The following is an 8,174-nucleotide window of genomic DNA, read 5'->3' on the forward strand; positions in this document are numbered from 1 at the left end:
GATGCAAATTGATATTCCTAACGAGTGTCATAGAGACACTCTTTAAGCATTCTATATAAAGGAAATATTCCTTAAATAAATTATTTATTTCAATTTCTAATCTATTGAATACAAATAATTTCAATAAAATAAACTTTATTATTCCTTAAAAAAAGTAAGTTATTTTGATATTTGAAATATTGAATATAAATATTGTTTACTTTTTAAAACTTTTAACAAATACCTTTGAAACACTCGTTAGCATTTTCCTTATTTAAATAACATAAATATAAATATTAATAAGATATTCAATAAAATATAATTAAGGTAATTAAGGAGGTTAAAAACATAACCTAAATATTTGAGACTTAAAAATTTAGATTGAGTTTTTCTGTCAATTTAGTGCGCTTTGATTGAATTTGAACTCTATTGTAATATGTCTTTTGTTAGATTTTAATAATTATAAAATTCTGACATATTTTTTATTTGTATTTAACATGGTTGTGATAAATAATTTTATCGTACAATATTGTGTCTAAATTTCAATCTCTTAAATGTTACAAAAGACATTCGAATTTTCAATTGAATGTGTGAACATTACATTACATTACATATGGTGTAATAAACATCCCCTTCAATTATATTGTGTTTGTAAGTTTGGGCCGTAAAGTCCAAACAGAACTAATGGACGACATTCAAACAATGATGAATGTGTAAATTTTCAACTCATCTCCATATTTATTTTGAGTATATTTTGGTTAAATTATATTTTTGAAAAGTCACTTCCTATAACTAACATGAGTCAATAACATTCTTCTTATAAAAGAAATTGTATGGGATTAAGGGTGCAGCTACTAGGGGTGCCAAATGCAAAACTCAAACATACTTTAACAAACAACTAATTGAACTGGGCCAAATCAATGATACACAAAAGGCCCAAATATAAAGAGCCCAACTCTAACTGACCACAAAATATCCATTCTTCTCTCAGCAACACCTACTTTACTATATTTGCAGCACACATTCTTTAGGAAGCTTTCAAAGTCTATTTTCTTTGCAATTTTAGTTTTAAAATTTTATTATTTATTTGTTTATTAATATGATGATGTGTAACTAAATCCATATCTAAGACTTTACTAATTTATTTATATATTTTCTCAAATATATGTTATGTGCCTTATATCAGGTTGATTAGTAAACTTATCATTGTTCATTAACAATATTTAGATATTTAATTACACATTAACAGGTTTTTCTATTGATAATTTATTTTACATAACCATGACGTTGGCTGAAAATATTACATAACCATAACCATATCCATAACCATAACCATAACCATGGCCATGATGCGTAACTAAATCTATATCTAAGACTTTACTAATTTATTTATATATTTTCTCTAATTCATTTTTACAATAGTGTAACATTCCTCTTGAACCGATATTCCCTTGATAAATAAAAATGTTTCTCTATGTTGTTTTTTCCTTTGTATGTGAAACTCTCACAAATTTCACACATATATGTTACACACCACATACACACCCTCCTGAACTGATATTAATCTACCTTAGAATAAAGTTATTATATTACCTTTGTAGATGTTTATTATAGATTCACCCGAACTTACTTAAATATATAGATTCCAAGGTTCAACCAAAGTTGAAACCTACACACATATCTTTTTATTTTAATTTTCAATATATTCATGGAACACATCTAAGAGTTAGCACCAAAATGTATATTTTTTTTGTAAACGATATCTTATGGTTTTAAGAGTCGAATGATAATTTAAATGAGATTTTGGAGACTAGTCCTAGAAACATATGACTTTCTCCTTAAAAGGAAGTAAGATATGGTATATAAAATGTAAATTTAGGAAAGGAGAAGCGTTTCTAATCTTGAGTTGAAAGTTAGAGACCATACATTACCACATTACCATAAGTCACACAATTTAAATATCTTGAGTTCATAATGCAAACTTCTTTAGGGGAATCTTCTTGTTTTTCTTATTTATGCTAACTGCACATTCCTTCTGGCTACCAGCGCCAATACTGCTCTGATAGAAGTGTGTCTAACGACCCAATTGAAAATCTCATCATAACCAATTCCCTTCTACTAAGAATACCCCTTTGGAACTAGGCGAGCCTTGAACTTTTCTCCTTCTTTTTCTGTTATTATTAGCTTTTTCTTGTACATCCACTTGCAACTGATAGCTCTTTTTTCCTGTGGCAGCTGAACAATATCTCATGTCCCATTCTTTTTATAGACTCCATCTCCTCGACCATAGCACTCATCCACCTATCTTTCTCCTAACTAGCCATAGCCTCACGAAAAGTAGAAGAGTCTCTTGAACTAGTAAGAAGATCATATGCTACTAATTCTTTAAACTCGTATCTCACTGGAGGTGTAATACGACAGGGATCCCTATCACGTACAAGTTTATTGTCTTGTATACCATATAAATCTTACAGTGCACCTGAATATGAGTCTGGTTCTTCTTATTGTTGAGTTACAATATGCCTTGGACTCACAGGTGGCTCCTCAATGTCCACTTGAATCTTGTCCTGACTGAAATTTTCTATCTCACTTGCAAGGTCATGTTGAATGTGTTACACTCCATAATTTTTATTATTTTATTTAAATTGAATTTAAATTATTAATGGGATTATTGGGAGTTTTGGTGATTTATCGGAGAAATTATGAAAAATAGACAATTGGGCCTAATGTGGGAGTTGGTAATAGGGGAGGTGTAAACTAGTAGGCCTTACTAATTTAATTTTTATTTTCATAAAATAAAGGAAATTGGAAAAAAGAAGGAAAGAGAAAGCAAAAGAGGAAGAAAGAAGAGAAACTGAACATACGTGAAATCAGAGGAAGAGGAAGGGGAAGCTCTCAAGAATTTGGCTAAGGTAAGGGGTGACTAATTCCTTTTAGCCTATATTTTTCGTTGTGAATGATAGAATTGATTATGTATGTTGTTTGTTTCAATTGGATGTATGTTAGGTTTTGGGGGTTTTGGAATGTAAAGTGTAACTGGGATGCAGTTGATGAAATTGATTGATTATGAAACATACTTGATGTTAGGTAACCCCAATGCATGTTAGAAATGTATTAGAATGTGTGAATTGGTGTTGTTTTGAATTTTCAATTGGTTTGGTACGATTTGGTGTGAAATAGAGAAGAAGAATGTTGTTAAATATAGAATTTCTGCTACTGAGTACGCTGTAACCAAGTGACAACGGAACTGTAACCGATTACAACCGTGAAAAATAGTTAAACTGAGGTTTTTTTAGGGGCTGTAACCGGGTACGCTCTATGAATTGATAGAATGGTTGTATTATTTGTGATGGATACCTAGAAAAGGTCGTGTTCTCTTTGTTTTGTTAATACTAGAATTTTCATTTTAACTTGTCTTGAATTATCATGTTTTGATCGATTAAATGTTTTATTTTGCAGGCTCGTCATTTCCATTTTAATTTTACAGCCACCGTCGCACCTACATTTATTGCAAGTAGTCTTGAAAGTATTTTCTTATCAATTCAGGTTATTTCAAGTGGAAAATTTTTAATTAAACCCTAAGGTATGTGCATGTTTTTTTTTTTTTTACAGATGTGCATGTTTTTCAAAGTTACACTTCAGCTTATTCTGACTGAGTATGAGTTCTTTATACTCTTGATTAGTGTTTTGTGGTTATTTTTATCAAATACTCTCTACGTTATTTATTATAATTTATTATAAGTAGCTTTGAATAAAAACTGTATTTAAGTATAAGTCACTTTATAATTTTAATAGATAACTAGTAGAAGACCCGTGCGTCCGCACGGGTAATTTAAATCTTAAGATGGATAATGTATTATAAACGCATAAAAAAAGTTTAAAAATTCAAATGAGGAATGTAAAATTAAGATTTATAATACATAATATAGATGTAATGAAGCTATATATAGTAGTTATTTTAAAAAATAATAAGTTGGAAATGACATCTTTGATTGAAGTGTACCAAAAAAATGTGAAAAGAATAGAAAATAAAGAATTAGAAAAATTAATATTGAATGAAAGTGTTATTGAGAAATTAAACATGGAGTAGTAGATATATATGAAGTTATTCAAAGCAAAAACAATGTTTGGATTATTCAAAGAGTTAAAATTGTAGGCAACAATGCATATTTATTGGGATAGACAAATATGAATATAGTGTGAATGAGAAAATATACCTTTATGATTTCATGGTTATTATTTAGAAGTGTTATTGCTTAAAATAAAAGAGGTATTATGGTGATAACAACCCTTGAAAGTAGTGAGTTTTAGTGATAAAGTTAACATAAAAAATCTATTATAGTGGTTGTGACCCGTAAAAATTATGAATGTCCAAATAAAAATAAATTAATGTCCGAAAAAATGTATTATAGTGGTAGTGATTTGTGCATTCGCACGGGCCCATTAATTTTAATTAGTGCATAATTTATTTATAAATACTTGTAAATATAAAATTATAAAATTATTTGTATAATGCACAATAATTTTTTTATCAAAGTAATACACAATAATCATATCAAATATCAAATGAAAGTTATAGTAAAACTATCATAAATAATTGACCAATTATAAAAATGTAATCAATCATCATTTTGAATACTTTTCAGATAAAAAAAATATTAATATGAAAAAAACTAATAAAAAAATAACATTCAATTTGAATTCTAAATGATAAAGTTTGAGTTGTTAAAAACCGTGCGTGCAGATGCCTCTTAAAACATACACTAATATTAATTTAATAAAGTAATTAAATTAAAACAAATAATTAAAAATTAAAATTATAGTTTATATAAAGAAAATAGTAAAATAATTCATTATTGTTTCCATTTCAAGCATCACACAATTTTATCTAATACTTAATAAATTAGAGTGTATATTAGTCTTAGCAAAGCTATAATAGCCTCCGCATCAAGAAGCGGGCCTACAGAAAATGATCACAATTGCATGGTCACAAACAAATTTCAATCTAATGCAAGTGACATTCATTCAATTTAATAAATTAAGTGTCAGTTTAAATATCCACTATATAATCAAGTTGAATGCAAGTGACATTCATTCAATTTAATAAATTAAGTGTCAGTTTAAATATCCACTATATAATCAAGTTGAATGCATATACTAATTGTTTTTTGATACTCAATTGTAGTAGATAGTATATATGTACCATTGCAATTTTACAGATAACAGAGTACCACATCACATATATTAATGCAAAGGTAGCTTAAGTAGTGTCATGATAATTTAAAATGCATAAAAATAAGATGTGATTTGTACTGTAAATGAAAGTATGGGTTCAGATATTCTATTTATAATGTATAAATGTAGTTTACATGGATGTTGAAATCGTAAATGTAATTGTACCTTCCCCAACAAACAGTGGCGGAGCCAGAAAAATTATAAAGCCTGGGCAAAAAAATTTAAGAGATGAAACATAACCTTACAATAGTGTGTTAAATAAAATCACGAGACAAATGTCATTTCCGAGACTTCTTTGCACTTTGATCTTTCACCACAATACCATCACCTAATCAAAACACCAAAGCTAATCATATAGACTTGAGAATGTTATAGAGCTTGTTGGAATAAGCAACTTAAGTAGACAGAATTTGTATAGAGTACTTTGAAATTGTTCTTCGACAGGGGTACTGATGGCCCATCCGTTGTTACGGCACATGAAAACAAATGGTGCATCCATTACTGCTGCAAAGTTCATAGCAGCGTGAAAATCTCCCTACAATATTTCAAATATCAGTTAGAAGCATATTCATATGTTGTTCTATATATAATTACTTTCTTAAGAGAGATTGTTGGCTCATATTCATGATTATTGATTACTAACCTCACTAGTAATTCCGTCTCCACAATAACAATGCCATAATAGAACTCCAGGCCCCCGATACTAGAAATAACAATGTCATGTACATTTTCATTATCAACAATTGCGAGCCAAGAATAAAAAGGGGGTTGAGTTTGAAAAGAAGAATGAGGGAATTTTAATGCCTTGAGGGAAGAAGCAAACCTGAGGCAAGATAACATCATGAGAAGAAAGTACAGTCGCTAATGCAATGTTAACCGCTTCTTCTCCTAATGTAGTGAGATAGAGGGAAATTCAACAAGCTTCAATAGAAACATAAAAAAGAAGATTCAACATCTTCCAATTCAATTTTGAGTTAATTTCTATATAACCTTTGAAATACCATAGAAACATAAATAAAAAAATTCAACATCTTCCAATTCAGCTACTTATACAATTATTCCTTAAATCACAAGAAAACCAAAAACCCTAAAATCTCTTCTAAATCAAAATCATCAATTGAATTTCTACATAAAAATACACTCACACAAAAAATCGATGATTGTGAAAATCGGAAGCTAGAAATTATGATTCTAGGATGAGTGTTGCTTCAGAGAGAAACACCATAATACAAAGGAACAAATTTACCTAAGGTGAAAAAGCAGAGGCACGGAAATGGCGGAGCCCTGGAGGAGGAAGGAGACCGACGGTTATGAACTGCGGTGGTGGAGGGAGGAGACGGGGAGGTGTAGTGGCAGCCTGGCGGAGGCGACGACGATGGAGGGAGATGTTGTGCGGAGCTTTTTCCCCTTCCGAGTTTCGTTTCGTTCACTCTTTTTTCTTTTTCTTTTTAATTTTTTTTTTTGGCTTTTTTAGCCACATACCCAAAAAAATTATTGGGCCCGAGCCTGGGCATGTGCCCACCCTGGCCGGGCCCAAGAACCGCCCCTGCCAACAAACCTGGTTTGAAAGCAGGCATACAGCAACTAATAAATGGGCTGCTGCAAAAGATAGCAGTTGACATTTAATGTAAACTTGATCCTGCACTGTCGGGTTTTTCAAAAAGCTGATGTTGTCAAATCCAACCTTAGACAAGTTGCAAGATGGAAGCTGAAAATAGCAGTAAGTAAAAAATCAGCTAAAATATCTCTAAATACAAAGCTCTTAAATCATCTTTAGTATGGTATTGTTAAAATTTCTACGCAGCTGCAGGATTGAATTGGACATGACATACACCTAGCCATAAAAATTGTAAGAAGAAATAAAGTAAAAACCTATTCCAAATAATCCAAAACGGACCAGCACATGATATTAAAATGTAATATATTTACTTGGTATTTTAATGAAAAATATTAATCTAATTTTTATTTGGTATTTTAATGTAAAATATTAATCTCATTTACTCCTGATGTATCATACATCTAACTTTTATTTGATTAAAAAGAGTCTAGAATACTTTTTTGATACATTCTTATAATTTTCTATTATAGTCTTGTGGAATATTTGTTTGGATGCTATGGGATTTGTTAATGTGAATGGATTCTTAGTGGCTTGCATAACAATATCTGTATGGCACATCATGATTCAAGAGTAAACGAGTGAGTAATCTGAGATTAAAGATTTATCTGCAAATCGACATCTTTGCACGATTGAATTACAATAATTTGTGTCTAGTGTATAATTTTATAAAATATAGTGAGATTTTTCATAGTTAAAACTCCAAAATATTCTAATAAAAAAAATCTCTAATTGACCAATTTTGAATCCTTATAATGAAAAAATTACAGAATGGTAGTTTGAAACCATTATTATTTAGCAACAATATTTTAGTATTAAGTAGAACTGATACTTCATCTTATAACTAACTTAATACTAAATATATACTTGAAAAAATCTTCTAAGAATTATACAATAAAAAAATATGCATTTCCACCAGTTTTGGTGCTTTGGATCGTCAACTGTTTAGAGGAGGTGAACCATAGTTATATTTTTGTGGATGATCTTGAACATTTATATTAATAATAAGTTGGCGTCCATCACTGAGATTCCAAAACTAACTTGAAAGCAACATGAAGAATAAATTAATAAACAATATAAAAAAATTTAATGGAAAATAAATTAAATGCTAAAACCTTTTTTTATTTAAGGGTGGTATCCTTGCAGCCACTGTCATTGACAAGAGAATCACAATCAGAAAAGCTAGGTTCAATATAAATTTCTTAAAATCAGTCATCTTAGAAAAAAGATAATTGAAGCTATAAGATATACTTATGTGTGGAGTGAATGGGGATTGAATGGAAATAAATATACAAGTCTTGAGAGAGAGATGTCCCCTCAAGAAATATTCTGGCAATAATAATAA

The 8,174-nt window shown here is 29.8% G+C and overlaps 1 long non-coding RNA gene across 2 annotated transcripts; it reads right to left on the reverse strand.

The window, feature by feature from the left end:
* Positions 1-5,450: 5,450 nt before the first annotated feature.
* On the reverse strand, positions 5,451-6,851 carry LOC131600156 (uncharacterized). 2 transcript variants are annotated; one of them, XR_009283039.1, is made up of 5 exons: positions 6,461-6,851; positions 6,038-6,135; positions 5,858-5,917; positions 5,638-5,749; positions 5,451-5,542 (listed from the first exon to the last, which is right to left on the reverse strand). It is a non-coding gene; the product is annotated as an uncharacterized LOC131600156 (long non-coding RNA). The 2 variants fall into 2 exon arrangements; XR_009283038.1 differs by having other exon boundaries at positions 5,451-5,749.
* Between the last annotated feature and the right edge of the window lie 1,323 nt (positions 6,852-8,174).

This window comes from Vicia villosa, linkage group LG4 (genome assembly GCF_029867415.1).
Source record: "Vicia villosa cultivar HV-30 ecotype Madison, WI linkage group LG4, Vvil1.0, whole genome shotgun sequence".
Taxonomy (NCBI): domain Eukaryota; kingdom Viridiplantae; phylum Streptophyta; class Magnoliopsida; order Fabales; family Fabaceae; genus Vicia; species Vicia villosa.